Here is a 17,541-nt window from a genome sequence, read left to right as displayed (position 1 = left end):
GCTTCTCCTTTCCAAGGAAAACAACAGAGGGCATACAGTCATTAAATTCACTTAATCTTCATCCTCCCACCTTTCAAATCTGCTTTCAGTAGCGAGATCTGATTTCCTGCTTGACACCAGCGGGAAGACTAGATTGCAGTCAGCATCAGTAGTTTAAGTCAACATGTCCTGTCAAGAGGTGGCAATTTATTTGGGTAAACTGTGGCTCACGATGTTCATACCAATGACAGATGTCAATTTTCACATTAAAAAAGAGATCGTCTGTTGATTAAATTGACATAATGATGGTTTTAAAACTTTAATCTCAGGACGAGTCTCGGAGACAGCCTCTAATGAAGCCGTGGCACCGTCTCCAACTAGAAATACCAGGAGGAATTCTTTCTGGGGAAATGTGGAATAACAAGATGTCACAGAGCCAAAGGACTGTTAGTGCTTCCAAGTTGGAGATGGGAATCACGAGAAAATATCTCCTCACAATTGTTTTCCTATTTGTGTTTTTGCCATTAAAACTTGTAATCAGCTCAAGCTCACTGAAACTTTGATGTTTTTTGGTTGAAAGGCAGCAACATTTGGTCCACACACAGATCTCTAAAACCCATTGTTTAACACAACGGGTGTCCTCTAATTCCATGAAAGCCACGATGACGTCTGGTCTCATTACACGTTGGAGAAGGTTTGTCTGTTTCCTGTTTTCCTCCACAGCGTTTGCTGCGCCACAACAAACCACAAAACAAATTGTTTTCATGTTGTATCAAACTGTCCATTTCACAGGCTTCGCTCACAACTCGCCATAGCTACGTGTGTCTTGCTCATTATCGTGAGCATTAGAGCCGTTTAATCTGTCTCAGCCCACAGGGTCTTTTTCTCTGTCTCTCTGTCTGTCCAGCTGTTGGTAGCAGATTTTCTCCAGACCTGCGTAGCTTTACTCAGAGATCAGAGTAAGGCGGGGTGATTCATCCATGATCCTCTGACTGAACAATCATGATCTCAATATTGACCAAAGTATTTGTGCTAATGATTTTTGCCATAATCCAGCAGGTGTAGGTTCAAGACACCAGTGGTGGCCATCTTTCCATGTGAAGCATTGACTTGTCCACATAGCATTTTTCTTTTCTAAAAGTGCTGGCAGGGCGCTGGTGAGTGCTTCATCCTGGCTTTGCATTGGGTTTTGTTTCTATGACAACAGTATCTTGACAGTAATGTTAGCTTGGAACCTAATGTAATGCTACGTCAACAAAGGGTCGACTACCCAGATAACAACAAGCACAACACTCACAGGCAATGTCCAATGATCTGCTCCCACAAAATGGACTTTTCTGTCTTAGTTGTGATCATTTCTGACTGACATATACAGCTCAGAGTAAACAGGGCCTTTTGAAAAGCTCCGAGACTTTTAACTAGCAGCATACGCTCTCTCCTCATTGAGCACAACTGAAAAAAAGATGCTGGCGCTCAGAAAAAAACCCACATGGACGCTCAGTAATGTCTTTATTATAAATGCTACGGCTGCCCCCCGAGGGTCGGAGATTCAAATCATCTTTTGTTTTTTGCTTGTCAGTGTGCTGTGAACTTCTGGGGATGTTTTGGTCCCCAGATTTTGCTGCAGAGTGAGCGCTCTTGAATTTCACACTATTCTTTGGTACAATGTCAATGTACCTGTCACCTTTAAAACAGCCAGCGGCCAACCAAAGTGCTTTACAGTTAAAATAAGCAAAAACAATGACACACAAAAAACATTTATACAGTGAAATATAACAAAGGTAAAAGACCCAATAGAGGTGACTGTACTCAACCAAAGGCCATCCAAGGGACATCCAAGACCATCTGATTCACTGATCTGAGGGCTCTGGAGGGCTGATGCAACTTAATAAGGTCAGATAGGTATTCTGGAGCCAGCCCATTCGGAGACTTAAAAAATGTACCTAACCGGAAGCCAGTGAAGTGAAGAGAGCTTTGGCGTTATATGCTCACGTTTCTTTGTCCCATTTAGGGGACGAGCAGCTGCATTTTGAACAAGCTGCAGACGGTTAGGCTCTGACTGCTCAATGCCGACGTACAGGGAGTTGCAAAAAAATTTAAGCGAGAGGTAGTAAAAGCAGCTGCAGACACAGAGGAGGAGAAACTTTGCACCGTAAGGCTCTGAGATAACATTAGTGTCTCTCTTCTGCTTAGAAGTGGTGAATTTACAGCTCACATATACTTAATACAACACATTTTGTTTTATACCTAGTGTCAGCAAAAAATGGCATTGCACATTTCTCATCCGTCCTTAGAGCCGTTATATGTGGCGTTATAGTGACTATACTGCGTAAATGCTGCTGTCGCACTGAACGTTTAAACTTTATATGGGAAAAAATAAATAAATTGTCGAATATTCGTATCGAACAGCAAAATCTGGTGGGGTACAGCCATGACAAATTTATAATGTTGTGAGGCATTCATTAATATCACATTATATTTGCTCACTTTTTGCTCATCAGCCCTTCAAACATTTAGTCCTTTGCAAGTCGTGATGCACCGATCCAATCTACCGGATCAGATTCAGCCACATACTTACCTCACTTAGTGGACTGGGTATCGGCCAGATCATATACAGTTTAGTGATTAAAATTATTATAAAATTCACTCTAAATTTCATTCAGTCTGTCATGACAGGTCATCAACTCAGTTTTTAGCACCACAGAAAACCCTGTTGCAAAATATTACCTTATTGATATCCCAATGAGTTCGGTAGCCTCTCATTAACTACATGAGGTATCTCCTAGATCCAAATGAAACACAGTTTCTTCATCAGTGTCATCAAAAGTTCACTATTTCTGCTACAAGATACACTGATCCATGCTCACTGTTGTCTCAATCGTATAGTCTAATTTATCCCAGTGAGTTCCATGCAGTGAGGTAGTCGCTAAACAAGTAAGCAAAAGTATTAAATCAGTACCCAGAGTTCAGGTATCAAGAAACTGTTTATTATATCCCTGTTTGCTCGTGGCTGCCAAGGTGAAATATTCCCCCAAACCCTTAGCACCAGCGAAATAGTGGTTGTTGCTTCAGGTTGCTGCTAATGATAACAGACACTTCCTTCCGTCTGCGTGGGAAGCTTTCACTGATCAATTTGAAATCTTAGACAATGACACAATAACCACTGTGCATCACTGTGCGTTCAGAGTTATCACGACCGTATGCAACAGTCTTTACTAACTACCCTACACCGGTCAGACAAGTGCCTCTTAAGCTTCTGCACAACCACTTTGATTCTACACAACATGTCTGGCTCCGCTCTGTTACCTTGAAGTGCATTTTGTTAGTGCCAGCAGACGGAGCGGCAGCAGACTGCTCATTCTCAGATGCTAATTTGATTTACAAGGAAAGTAAGTGAGCTCTAGTCGCTTGAAAATCTAGTGTACGTTGAGTTTTTGTATCAAAGCCTTGTTATTTTAGCCTCCTCTGACTGCATATCACTCAACAAGTCACATTTTAAACACGGTAATGGATTTAATGATAACTGCAATCTTGGTCCTGGCAATGTTTTAGACTTTTATATAGAGCTGCAATGAGTCAGACACTTCAGGGGAAAAGATTGCAGTTCTCTGTGTCAAGGCTTTGTTGTTCTCCTCCGTCATCTGAAAATACATTCAACAACTCATTTTAATAAAGGTAATGGATTTGGTGATAACTGAACCTTTACTCCCAATAATGTTGTTTTAGACTTTTATGTGGAGCTTCTGTCAGAGATTTGACTCATCATTTGACTCATCAGTCGACTGAGATAGCTTCAAGTCAGGAAGTCTTTTTTTGTGAGTCAGTGGGCAGTGAGCGCTCTTCACTTTCGCGCTGCTCTTTGGCACAGACAGCTGCAGACACAGAGGCAGCTGCTCAGAGGATGAGAGGCTTCGTCTTGTCAGGCTCTGAAATCTCATTATTTTCTGCTTTCTTCCCAGAAGCAGTGAATTTACAGCTCGAGGCACCTTAATATGACACAGTCTTTCGTTATTGGTTTGATACCGAGTGTTATCAAATGTTGCAAATTTTTGACCAGTCGTTGGCACAGTTAGCTTGTTTACTACATTACGTGAATGTCACTGTCACACTGAGCCCCGTTCAAACTCTCCACCTGTTTATGGGGAAAAAAGTATCAAATAGTTTGGAACAGCCTAATCTGATTCGACTTGCATATTCCTGAGTCAGGTACAGCCTTAAAAAATACGTAACAAGACATACTTTCATACGCAATCAAGGTAATGGTTTTGAGGATAACTGAAGTCTTCCTCCTGGTAATATTTGACTCATTGCAGGCTCTACACAAAAGTCGTAGAAGAATGTTTTGATAAGATATACTCATGCATCTGTCTGTATTTTCTTATCTTTACGGAATTTATGAGGCAAAACAGATTCCTGAATATGGTGACCTCTTTTCTGCACAGCTTTACACTTAAAGATGTTAAATATTGACATGTGAATGTGACTGAGGTCAATACCTGGCAGCCTGTGACCTGACGATCCTTTACAGTGCGGCGTGGGAGAAAAACAGGATTTCAAACAGCCCAGTAAACAGCATGAAGCAGGAGTAAATTTTGGCACCATGTACAAAGTACCGAAGGATATGAACAACGTGGGTGGAAACACTGAAGGTTTATCTTATATACACAATGTAAAGTTTGATATTATTTGATTTCAGAAAAATCTCCACAAAAACAACAAAACCTCATCACAGGGGCAAAAACAAACCTCGGGATGATGCATTAGTTTGAGACCCTGGTTAACCTTAGCATGGATCAACTCTGGAACATCTGGACAACAACAGCAGCCTTTATCATCTGCTACGCTTTAATCTACGTTATGAAACATGAGAATATGGTGTTGCAAAATTCGAAACCATGATCTAGGCAAAAGATAAGGATAAAATGTCCATCTCTCTGACAAAACAGGCTGCATGTTGCTATGGTGGACTAATACCATGTAAGGCCCTGTGTTCTGCTCTTATGAGATTATGTGGCTAAGAGGGCCATGAGGCTGGCGGTCTGGAGAGGTTCAAAGTGGTGGTGGAAAATGAGAGCGGGGTAATCAACCTCAGCTCTGATACGATGAGGGTGAGCAGGCCTCGAGAGCCGTAATGTACCGACAATGACAGACAAGAGGGTTTTATTTTGGAGGGCTGCACCTGCCTGTTTAACTCTGTTGGTTTGATATCAGCTGGTTCTGCTGCTGGGACTTTCAGTGTTCCAGTTCCAGCTTGGGAAATATTTGTATTCCCTGTGAGTGAGTCTCATGAGGTCACTCAGAGGGTGTCAGGGAAACATTCAGATGAGTGAGCTGAAGTCATCTCACTGAAGCCTTGCTGTTTATTGATGTGTTTGGCCCGAGCTGTGTGTTTGGAGTCCATTTGCAATTTTTGGAACTTGTAGAAACAAGAAGTGTTTGTTTTAACATGGGATCATTTAACTGAGATGTTTTTTTTCTGTTTCCTTGTTGAAATAAGACGTCTCACGATAAGATGGGATCTGTCGTTGTGTTTTGCATCTCGGTTTAATGTGCTGAATTTCAAAACATAATGATGGTGTGAAAAATGCTGTGAATGTGGTTTAATCCCTGAGGAGTGCATTTCTCACGGTGATAACAGTGTTACTTACTTGTGTACTCAACTTTTTAAAGATTTAGAATAGGAGACATTTCAGGTGAAATGATTTCTCCACACACCGTAACTGTAACTTAGTAAAAGCAAACTGTAGCTGCACCTCTAATTAATTACCTCAGTCTCGTCTTATTCATAGACTGTAAAAATAATGGACATAGCTAGCAATTGGTTCGTGGACTGCAGTTTTGAAGCCTTGTGTTTGGCATTTAAGCTGTTGCCATCTCAGTTTTTTGGTCCTAGAGATTACCATATCTGGTCGAGAGGGTATCGATGTGGAGGCCTCAAATGTAGTGACGCCTCACAGTCTGTCTCTCAAGCAGCCCCGCCCTTAAATATGCCTAAACCTTAAGCCTTAATAAAATTCAAACAGGTGGGTTACAAATAAATAAAATTCACCGCCGGTACAGACATTAGCTACAGAGACCGAAACTGTGTGTTGTGCCAGTGAATATGTGTATTGCTGCTGTAAAGTTGGACATTTTAACATGGGGGTCTGTGGAGATTGACTTGATCTTGGAGCCAGCCTCTAGTGGACATTAGAGGAACTGCCGTATTAGCAATTGTATGCATATTACTGTGCTCTTTATATGTTGAGCTTCCATCTGGTTTGTATTAACCTGAATTAGGGTGCTTCCATGTCACATGATTGTGTGCTCTTAGTTCAGTTTTAAAGCTGAAGTGCGATCACTCTGCTTCTTTAGCTTTATCATCAAGTACTTGCCCAAAAAAGCTGATATTAAGGCGACAAACTAACCATTTAGATTCCCAGATGTGAACAGTTTATCCAGATAATGTGTATTTGGAAATTAGCACTGACGTTTTTGGGGCTTCTGGCTGTGTGACACCAGCAGGTTGGCGAATCGTCACAAAAGCATGTCGAAGGGTTTTTACTGTCAGCAAGAAATGTTAGCGTTGAAAGTGAATGAAGATGATGGTGATGATGATGATGATGATTATGATGGCGTTGCAGAGACTAGCTAATGCTAGTGAGGTGCTTGGTGTTACTGTTTGGAAACAGGCTAACAGTTAGCTGTACGGGGCCACATCAGGAGCATAACCCCGGATTCCTATGGCTAGGAAATTGGGATTTCCTACACGACACAGAAAAGTTATGTCAGGTGATCATGTGGACGTTCAGCCCATTAAGTCCTGCTAATAATTGTATCAGGAGACTTTGCCTTTGACTCGTCATAGTGGTGCCATCTATACGAAGAGACACTATAAAGTGATGCAGAATGTTCCTGAATTCATTGTTTACAACCATCATGCAGCACGTGCTAAACCAGAAGAACAAAAGACAAATGTGTTAGAGCCCACACTGTTGGTTTGATTTAAAGGGTTTTCAACACTTCAGGAAAAGCATCAGGAAAAGCATAATAACAGGTGCTGCTTACCTTGATAAAGGCCACAGGCTTTGAAGCCCAGGGCAACAGTTCATAGGGACTTGGATTGGGAACCGGAGGGTCACCGGATCAAGTCCCCGTACATACCAAGTATGAAGTGTGGACTGTCAGCTGGAGAACCCCCAACTGCTCAAGGTGTGACAGCTCTGACTTGCATGGATCACCTTCAGTCTTCTATTTTCCTCTGTGGAAGTTCATTGGGAGTTTCTTTGGAGGTTACCCATCTGCCGTAGGTCTCACTGCCCAGAGTGTACTTCACATTCACTCGTCTTTCCGTTGACTTTGTCACACTGACAGTAGAGTTTGCTTCACTCTCAGTCTGATACCATCTTTAACCTTGAATGAGAATCAGCAATAGCATCAAGTGATATAACAGTATCAAACTTGAGAACACATCAGTAGTGCTTCAGATGACTGCACGATGATGAGGGAGCAGAGAGCATGACAGGAGAAAGTTTTACAAAGTCCAGCAGGAGCCGTCTAGACACATCAATACTGTGATAACCAAAGCTTTGTGAAGAAGTGCAGAGTTGGCAGAAATCTTTGCTGGTAGGTCTACTCCTGAGCCTCCTATCTCCTGTCTATCTCTCGGGAATAACATCAAAGAAGACTGACGACAAAAGTCTTTCAGTTCATCTGTCTGCATCTCATAAACATGTTTATTACTGCAGCGCCTTTCAAAACACAAAGTGTGTCACAACAGCAGGATAAAAACAGAATCTAATAAAATGACGAAATAAGAGAATAATACAAAGAACATTACAGTAAGAGGAAACTAAAATAAAGGATGCAGAAACATTAGAATTGATGGTTTGATGATTAGACAGCATGGAGTTCAGTAAAAGTGCATTTAAATGTGTACCTTTTTTTCAAAGAGGACAAAGTTGTGGCTTGTCTCATCCCCTCGGGCAGATCATTCCAGAGCAACGGGGCCTGATAGCAAAGACCCAGTTGCCCCTGGTTTTCAATCAAGATCTTGGAATCTCTAAAAGGGTTCTCAAGCTCCGCTGAGGCACATATGGGATGAAACATTAATTGAAATACTCCAGTGCAACCGAGGCCTTAAAAGTGCTAATTAAAATCTAGCAGTCAATCTTAAAACAGGTAATGTGTGTGTAAAGTGTAATAAAGCTAAATATGGTGTTAGATGTTTTCTTTTGTTAGAAGTAGTGAAGAGTCTGGCAGTGGCGTTTTGAACTGAAGAAACAAGTGAATGAATTTGCATAAAATCCAGAGAACAGATCGGCCTCAGAAGCAAGAAAAAATTAATCATCTGTTGGCAATCCAGATCTGGGAATTCTGCCATTAGACGTTACTTTGCTACCTTCAGTCAGCATCAATTATATAATGAATCTTGATTGACGCAGTCAGTAAAACAGGATGATTGATCCTGTCATGCTTTTATCGTTGAACAATGGAGAGAACCATTTAATTATGCAACAACAGAATGACTGTTAACAACATTTGCTTTCATCTACTTTAGGTCGGGCCTTTAATAATATCACATGATTAAAAACCAGAAGGCAGAGTTAAGATCTCGAGTCACATGTCTTGGATTCAAGTCAGACTCGAATATAAATTTGTTGACATTAAACAGGGTTCCCACAGTCATGGAAAACCCAGAAGAGTCACAGTCACATTTCCCAGGCCATGAAAAGTCATGGAATTTTGTTGTATATGATGAATTATCTTCCGTGGATAACCTCCGGATAACAGCAAATTAATTTTCTGTAGCTGTCGACGTAATGAAGGTCTAATATTTGTTTATGATTGCATACGTTTCTCCTTGTGTTCCGCCTCTCCATCCACACATGCCTGTTAGCTGAAACTGTGTTTGAAGAGAGTTTGAATCTGAAATGTTTATTTTAGGTCCTTGGAAAGTCCTGGAAAGGTTTGAAAATTTTGTCCATGAAAGTTTGTTGGATCCCTGTTGACTTGACAAAATCAGAAAGGACTTGCAACTTGACTTTTACACAAATGACTCATGACTTCACTGGGACTTGAGCCTTTTGACTTGAAAATATTTAATACCTTCACCCGAGCCCAAAGATTAAAACCTATATTCTATAAAATAAAAAAAGTGCACCACAAGTCAATTCATTCTCTGAATCAACACTCATTAAACTTTTTCATTCCCAGAAAGTTGACACTTAATTCCAGAGATCCACTTTATTTGAACCAATCTGACAGCATCCAGTCAAGTTGCAGGAACTAATGTTTCCTTACGAGCACCAGCTGGAAAAAATGATACCAAAGATAATTTTGTTTGCACACAAAACTGCACAGTTGTCCAAAAAATGAGTAATTGCAGCATGCAAAATATGGGGGTCGAAACTTGGGAGTCGAAGACGCAAAAACTTATTTTAGCAAATAATTACAAATTTTATTTTTAGTAAACAAGCTAACGGCGCTAACGATGGATCTGAAATGTGCAGCAACATTTTTGCTGATACTCGCTATCAAACAAAAGCCAGAGACTGTATCGTATTGAGTATCTGTGATCTGTAAATTGATCACTTAGACACATTAGAGAGAGGATAATGTTATCTCGGAGCCTTACGGTGTAAAGTTTCTCCTCCTCTGTGCCGCTGCATCACGTGCACAGTGACTATACCAGAGAGTAACGAGAAAGTCAAAAGCGCTCACTCTGCGGACCAAAACATTGCCGGAAATACACTGAATACATTGAAGCTCAACTTGAGGAAATCTCAGTCGACAGAGGGGTCTCCAACCGATAATTCATATCCTCAGCTTTCAGTGAATGGCCCTAAAATGAGGTGCCAAAATGTATAAAAGCATCAAAATAAACTGGGTAGGATTGTCTGAAGCCCCCCAACAGATTTCTGGACTAAGTCCCCTTAAAATAGTAGAAACATCCTTGTTCCAACTTGACCTGTGCGAGGCCACTGGCATCTGGCCTCCTGTCATTTTGGAAAAGTGACCCCCGGGCAAAGCCAATAGAGTATCCCTGGTCTAAAGGCCGACATGTCAGATCTGAACAACCGTAAAAACTAACCGGTTGTTCTGTTCTCCAAGGCTCAAGTGTTTCACAACAGCCACTTCCCAACTTCTCAGCACCAAAAGCTCCAGTGAAATTTGACCCTCCAACTCGCCGTCAGAACTTGCAGTTCATTTAAAATTACTAGCTTTCAGCAGGCGTGTTTCATGGGCTGTGAATGTGTCTCATAAAGACCCGGAGAATGCCGGCTGATATCGGTATCATCATTCATGCATCACATCCTGCTGTGGAAACCATTGTGTTTACTGGGCTCTGCTCGCTCTCACAAAAAGCCCCACAGGAATGAGGAGAAGGTTTAAAAGACACAAAACAGCGAGTGGCCACTATGAGCTCTGCTCGCCACCTGAGCTGCTCCGCTCTCAGCATGATGAGCGCACATGTGTGCAGAACATTTCCCCCTGACTGGCTCCGCTCTGCATGCACTCGACACATGTTGAGAGAAACGTGGTTGGTTTTCTGTAAATGTTTGCATGTGGTTTTGTTAAACATTTTTCTTTAAAGTGAAAGAAGACAAATGTGTGATCGTATAGGAGCACCATGTTTAGAGTCACAGCAGCACACGTGCTATGTGAATCTAGTTTGGGAGTGGCAGCGCTCACAACATACACCAGGCTCTCTGAGTGACAGCTCTTCCTTGGTGGTTTTCAGCCGTGTTTCAAGATGACGGGAGCCTCTCTGCACTGGATTCTGTCCAAACTCAATTGGCAGGGTCGTTTATTATTTATTGTTTAACTGATTTGATTTTGACATGATTTTTCCGGCCCATCTTGAAAAGATACCATATCATTTGCCGTCTTATGTTTGTTTGACACGAAGGCATCAGAAGCCACCACCTTCTGTATCATCCTTTAAACAAACTTTGCGGGGGTGAAACAGGGTAGTGCCAGAGGAAGTGTTGAGTGAAATACCCATCCACTGAAACCAGATACAGTGAAAGTGTCATCAAGTTATGAAGTTCATCTAAGCAGTCAGCTCTGGTGCTTTGTTGCAACTTGACGTGAGCTTTAAAGAGAAGGCGTTTATGTAGCCCTTCACCTGAAGAATAAAAGAAGAACATGTCAAACTGAGACACTAAACTCAGAGCCAGGGTATGTGTTAGGAGTGTCAGGTCACATGGATTAATTCTGTTCGTAAGACTTCCATACGTTTGTAACAAGGTTCCCTATAGGATTTATTTTCATGTAGCACAGCTCCCACTGACGCAGTAAAGAGGCTGCCAGGCTTCCACGTCAGCTCCGACTACACAAAAACAAGTCAGCCAGTTGCGTCTCACTCAGTCAGTGCACAGGTGTAACACTAATGTCATATCAAAGGTACGTACAGGAGTTTGGAGGTTTTGTGTTTTTGTTTTTACTGGTCTTAAAAGAACAGTTTACCCCCAAATCAAAAATACATATTACTCCTCTTACTTCTACTTCTGTCTAGCAGTCTAGATAGTTTTAGCGTGAGTTGCAGAGTGTTAGAAACATCAGCCATAGAGATGTCTGCCTTCTCTCCAAGATTATGGAACTCAGCTTGTGGTGCTCAGAACGCCAAAAAGTAACTTCTAAAAGCTCAACAGCAATGTCTCTTTTGAGAAATCATGATGCCCAACATAATCCAAAGACCTTGTTGTGAGCAAGTGGCAACATGGAAGCGCCGAAAACTGCAGTTTTGTCCACTTGAGGCTGGCTCCAGGAGTCAGTCATTCCCCATAGACCCCCATGTTAAAACTTAACAGCAGAAATAAACATGTTTACAGCTTGGTTTGGTTTCTGTAGCTAATTTCAACATTCATGACAACTGCACAGGGAGTGAAATTTTATGCAACTCACCCATTTCAGTTTCTTATAGGTTTTAAGTTATGCACATTTAAGGGGGGCTCACTTTGAGTAAAAGGTGATCAACCTTGTTACACAGAGACGGCGCTATAGAGTCACTACAAAGTCCCTTCTTCATGACTCCTTTGTATTTTTACACAGAACCGAACACCGGCAGCGCATGCCGGCGGTCGTGACATTTACCACAATTTTCTAGTGTGACATAAAACATATGTGTCTGCAGCGCTTTATGAACAAAAACAATGACATGACATGGCGGCTGGTCTTGTCCTCTGCTCGGAGGGTGAGGAGCTCCTGGACCTCATTGCTTCCCAATTTGCGAACATCTTCTCTCACTGTTCTTCTTCTCTGAGTTAGCCACTCACTGCTACTTTTTAAATCTCCTGCAGTGGGTCAGACACATAACAGCCAGCTGTTCTGTTTATACAGACATCGCATTGGCGCTGTTACTACCTCTGATCCCGGCGCAGAGGCAAGACAACTCTGCCCCCCCATTCCACGATTGATCCTTTTATACAGAACGGCAAGGCAGCATAACGGCATGAAATTCCCACCTTGAAGAGGCAGTGTGAAAGTGGCTTATGAATCAGATATCCCTCGCTTCTCTACAGCTCCAACTTCCATCCAGATATGGTCCACAAAACCAAGATGGCGATGGCTGAAATGCCAAACTTGAGACTTAAGAATGGGAGTCCACAAAGCAATTGGTGATGGTACCTACGCCCGTTATTTTATCCAGTCTATGGTTGTGAGCAGTTTCATAAGAACTAGTCACATATTGTGAGGAAGAAACTGATATTTGCATTATGTGCATCATTCCCTTCTTAAGAAACAGAGAAAGTAGTGGAATCTATGATTTGTTAAAGATTTCTGAGATTAGGTTTTGCTTTGCTGAACAACTTGAAACATGACTGCCGTACTTGCAAAATACCTGACCTTATGTACTCTGGTTGTTTCTGGGGCGTCTCTGATTTCATCCCCTGTATCCTGTACAAATGTGGTTCATGACATGCAAAGGCTGAGGCATAACTGCTGAATTACAAGATGTCCCACACATTTATCTTGTGCTAATCTCTCCTGAAGCATTGCTCGCTTATCGGCCCTGTCTGCCATTGAGAGAAGATTAGCTTTGGTGAGCAGTTAGGAGCTTGGCTGAATTGAATTACATCCCATCTGTGCTTAACATGCCGCCTTTCCTGCTGCTGATGGATCATTGTTCCACTGTCTTCCTGTCGTGGCTCCGTTTGACAAATATATAGTAACAGGAGGAACGTGGGTGGCGGACTCTGCCTTGAAGCTTTGAAAATGGCCGATCTAATTGGCCAAACTGGCAGAGAGAGTGTAGCAACGAAAGTATGAATGTAACAGTGAATGACAAGCAACAAGCTGCTGCAAAAGAGCAAGTATGTTCATCAAACTCCTGCTTAAATAAACTACACGACGAAATCCTGGTTGAAGTGCCTGAAGATTAGATGTGGCTCAGCTCACCATGATCGTTTTATCCTGCTCACTGGGTCCCATTTGTAAAACACTAAAGCTTTATTCTCCAAAGACGAGGTTCGCTTTCAAGGTTGCTGAATAGTTTTTGGGTTAGGCTCTGGCTGGCCCTAATCTCTGTTAAGAGGAGAATGGCAGGTTCATTGCGTAATGTGGGCAGATTGGCACAGAGCAGAGGGAAGAGGTCAGATACATGAACCGTTAATGTGCAGTAAGCCTGCGCAGCTCCTACCGGATCTCAATGTCTGAGTTTCCTTGTAAACAAACAAAAGCTTTGTTTACTTTTAGTGTTCCATACAAAAAGACATTGTGCGCATCCTGTAGGTTGAACGAACCCGTCAAGTGCTTTTTGTTCCTCAAACAACATTTGCAAAGCTGATCAAAGTATGAGGGGTGTAACAGCAGAGAGAACTCCCTGTTCAGAATGTGGCTCAGTGTTGGTGTCACAGTTCAGTACACGTTTGGTACAGCAGAGAAAACAAAACAAAAACACGAAAATGAAAATAAAACTTTTTTTTCATTAATTTCAAGACATGTAAAAATTCATCAGTCTCATTTGCAATAATTCATACTTTAACAATTAAGGCAATCATAATGTCAATAAGAAAAAAATTAATAACGGAAATAAATAACACAAATGTTAGTGATGCTCAATCCAACAGGCTCTCACAGCACTTTGTGAGCCAAGCTCCTAACACTGTGTTGTGTGGTGGTGACATGTAATGTGTTAAATCACATGTTGGTGTCATGGTTGAGTTTAGGCCAGTGGCGTTATTAGACCTGAGCGTCCGAATATATGAATATATGTGTGTGTGTGTATATATATATATATATATATATATATACCAAAAAAACTGTGATCTAATAAGAACAAAATAACATAAAATCAAAAATCACGTTTTGGGTCCCACAGAATTCTGTAGATTTGCAAAGCTGTCTGTTTCTACTTCAAACTAAATCCTAACAACTACAAATATTTCATCACAATTTCTTATTAATCGAGAAAATAAATGAAAATTAAAAAACATTTTTTAATTTAATAAAAGATGGGTTAATAAGATGTGTGAGTGCATCGAAAAAAAAGCATAAATGTAGAGCATATTCAGCGAAAATATATTCCCAGTGGAGATTCTGCCCGTACCCCTGTGCAGAGGATCACATTAATGATATCCTTAAATCCTAAAAAACACATCTGGTCAATCACCAGAACTTCCTGGATAGGTTCAGAAAAAGTATGTTTATTGGTTGAAATAACTGTATTTGTTAATTACGTCCTGTCGAACGCTGTAACACAGCCTAGTCACATAATTACATCCTGTAAGTACCCAAAGTTAAAAGAAGTCAACACTGACTTTGTTCCAGAGGGGGGACACGAGCAGTGATCGGTCTGCTGGGTTAAAGTCTTCTTTGGGGGCCCATCTACTGACCTCCTCTCGACACGGAGTTTCTCGCCCTTTACAGTCTTTGGCCTTTGGAGTGGTAACTTTAACCACGTCCACTGCGTGATGTCATTGAACCTGGGGCTTTGTGTGTCCACCATGACAAAGGATCCTAAATGACTTTTTGTTTCTGCTGTTCTGGCACGAAATCTCAACACATGACATGCTCTCACCTCGTCATGTAGTGTTAAGAGGTTGTGATCTCTTCACATATTTCTGTGAGACCAGGTTGGCTCCATCGTAACTCACTGACCTGTTCACTCTGCTCTTTATACAGAGCAGAACAACGGACTGACTGAAAGGTACATGTGACGGCACAGATCGTAGCAGGGTGACCATGTTCTTAAATTCAGCAATCTTTACTGTACATGTGAGTACGGTCACATGTATGCAGTGATATACACTCCATGGTTTCAGTAATTACTTTGACACAGTCAGAATCTGCAGTGTGAGGCTGTCTGAACAAGCAGGACTCACCTCCCAGTCTGTTTTTGTCTCGTTCCTCTGACTGAAACATTCTGGTGATGCTGCTGTAAATTAAATGTTACCAACCACCACACCTCGTAACTTAATAAGAGCTCAACAGGCTGTACAAAACACAACATGACTGAGCCGTCAGTCTGATGAGTTGCAGACAAATCACTACATCTTCTGTCCCTGGGCGATGGTGCAACACAATGTATCCAATATCCGAATGTGTAACTCAACAGTGCATGTGCAGATTTGGAAATGAAATCAGACTGTCAGAAAAATTTGCTCTCCAGCTTCACTCAGTGTCAGCGTGTATGATCAGATTTGATAGCTTGAGATCACTTACCTGCGTGTCACAACAATACAGAGTGCTGCAACATGACAGTAATTGATAACTCTGCCTGTTACACGGCTCAGAGGTTGGCTGAGAGTCAGCTGCACGGCAGCAGCTGCAGATGGGTCACTGGTGGTCTGAAAAATGGTGGTTTGGGTGTGTAAAACAGAAGGAAAGCTGCAAGTTTATCAGTTTATGTATGAAAGGTGTCTGTGTTTACTTCAAGAGAAATGTTACCTGGTGGAAAGTTTATTTTACACATTTGTTTTGAAAACTAGTTGAATTAATTAATTTATTCTTCTACTATTTTGTTCTTTAATTTGTGTTCTCAAGTATCACATTCGCATTAAACTTAAGTATTTGATTTGCATTTTCATTCATTTACTGTCTTATTTACTCAGTTTGTCTTCATCTAATGGCTCATTTATCCTTTACATACTGAAGTAGTCTGTTGCAAACTTTGTAAACGTCCCTGCCCTCATACTTCCACGGGTCCTGTATGTTGGCATAGAAACAGCCAATAGATGGTACCAGAGGGCAGAGTCAAAAGTTTAACACAATAAGAGACAAGGCAATGGTGGAGGAGGTCATAATATTGAACCTTTAAATGGAGGCAGCGTTGTAGACGGTGGTACTCTGTGAGGTCATTACATTTATCCCAAAATGGACGTAGAATTCTTTTCTCTATATATTATTACATATTACCGATTTGTTCTGTTCTTCCATCATTAAAACAAACTTTACAAAATTAGAGCCTGAACAAACCCGAGTCTAGAAAATCAGTTAGCAGTCTTTGTTACCCAGAATTAGAGATGCGCCGAACCATCAGCCGATGACCTGAATCGCCGGTCAGCCTCAGAGCCAATCCTGTGACGACCAAATTTACATTCATGCAGTGGTTCACGTCTTAAACAGCAGCACAGACAGTATTTGGCTAATGTCAGAGCCGCCACAACCCGTCCTCAAAAAGTTTCCAGTGGCTTCAAAGAAAAGTCCCAAATGTTTGCAATCAGTGATTCCCTACCCAGAATGAAGCCATTGCTAATGTTTTTACTAACGCTCCAGCTGCGACAAGGCCGCCAGAGCTGAACACATTCACTCTAGATGATGCTTGTGGTTTCACTACTAGATGTACACTCCTAGTCTATTTTTGACAGAGCAAGCTGGGCAGGAAGTGGAACAGCAGCATCTGGTCAATTTTTAAAATAAACATCCTGCAAATCTAAATGTAAATATAGATATGAAATAATTATGTGGATGAATGCATTTTTAACACATACAACACAGTGACAATTTTTTGATTCATGTTGCTCCTAACTGGATATTCACCAGTACTAACCTTGTCAAAAATAAAGTCAAAAATAACAACAAAAAATACATTTTAAACAGACAAAAAAAGAAATCAAAACTACATAGCCTCCTCACTTATTAGTGGTAGATGCACAAATAAAAGAAAAATGACCAGGTCAACAAAGTCAACAACATCAGGCAGGCAAAATGCTCCTGGTGTGCTACAACACCTTGTGGCAGACGGAACGAATCCAAGTCAAAGCGGGAACGTGCCACAGCTGTGCCCAGTGGAAACCAGCTGTTATGAATATAAGCTGGTTTATTCAAAACTTCCACTGGTCGACTTCAGCGTTATAAAATCTTGAAGTTTCTGTCTTGGAAAAGTGGCATCTCTTGTCCTTTGGTATCAGTGTACTTAAATATTCAGAAACCCACATATTGACCTGCGTCTCTGAAAAGAATCTGGCACCAGTTGCAGCACTGTGTATGTGCTGTTTATATCATCTCTGATTGGTCCCATCAGATCCAATAAGATTTTTACGGACTTCTGACTCCATATAGTAATGAAGGACAGACATGACCTGGATCTGAGGGTCGCTCCAAAACCAAGACAATACTTAGGATTCACTCGCCTAC

General features: G+C 41.4%; 1 protein-coding gene across 1 annotated transcript in view; it reads left to right on the top strand.

Moving 5' to 3' along the window:
- Nucleotides 1–17,541, top strand: part of kitlga (kit ligand a) — a 48,150-nt gene that overhangs the window by 13,337 nt on the left and 17,272 nt on the right. The gene's annotated exons all lie outside the window — the stretch shown is intronic.

Source organism: Epinephelus fuscoguttatus, linkage group LG4 (genome assembly GCF_011397635.1).
Source record: "Epinephelus fuscoguttatus linkage group LG4, E.fuscoguttatus.final_Chr_v1".
NCBI classification, from domain to species: Eukaryota; Metazoa; Chordata; class Actinopteri; order Perciformes; family Serranidae; genus Epinephelus; species Epinephelus fuscoguttatus.
This window is presented reverse-complemented; position numbering and strand designations above follow the sequence as displayed.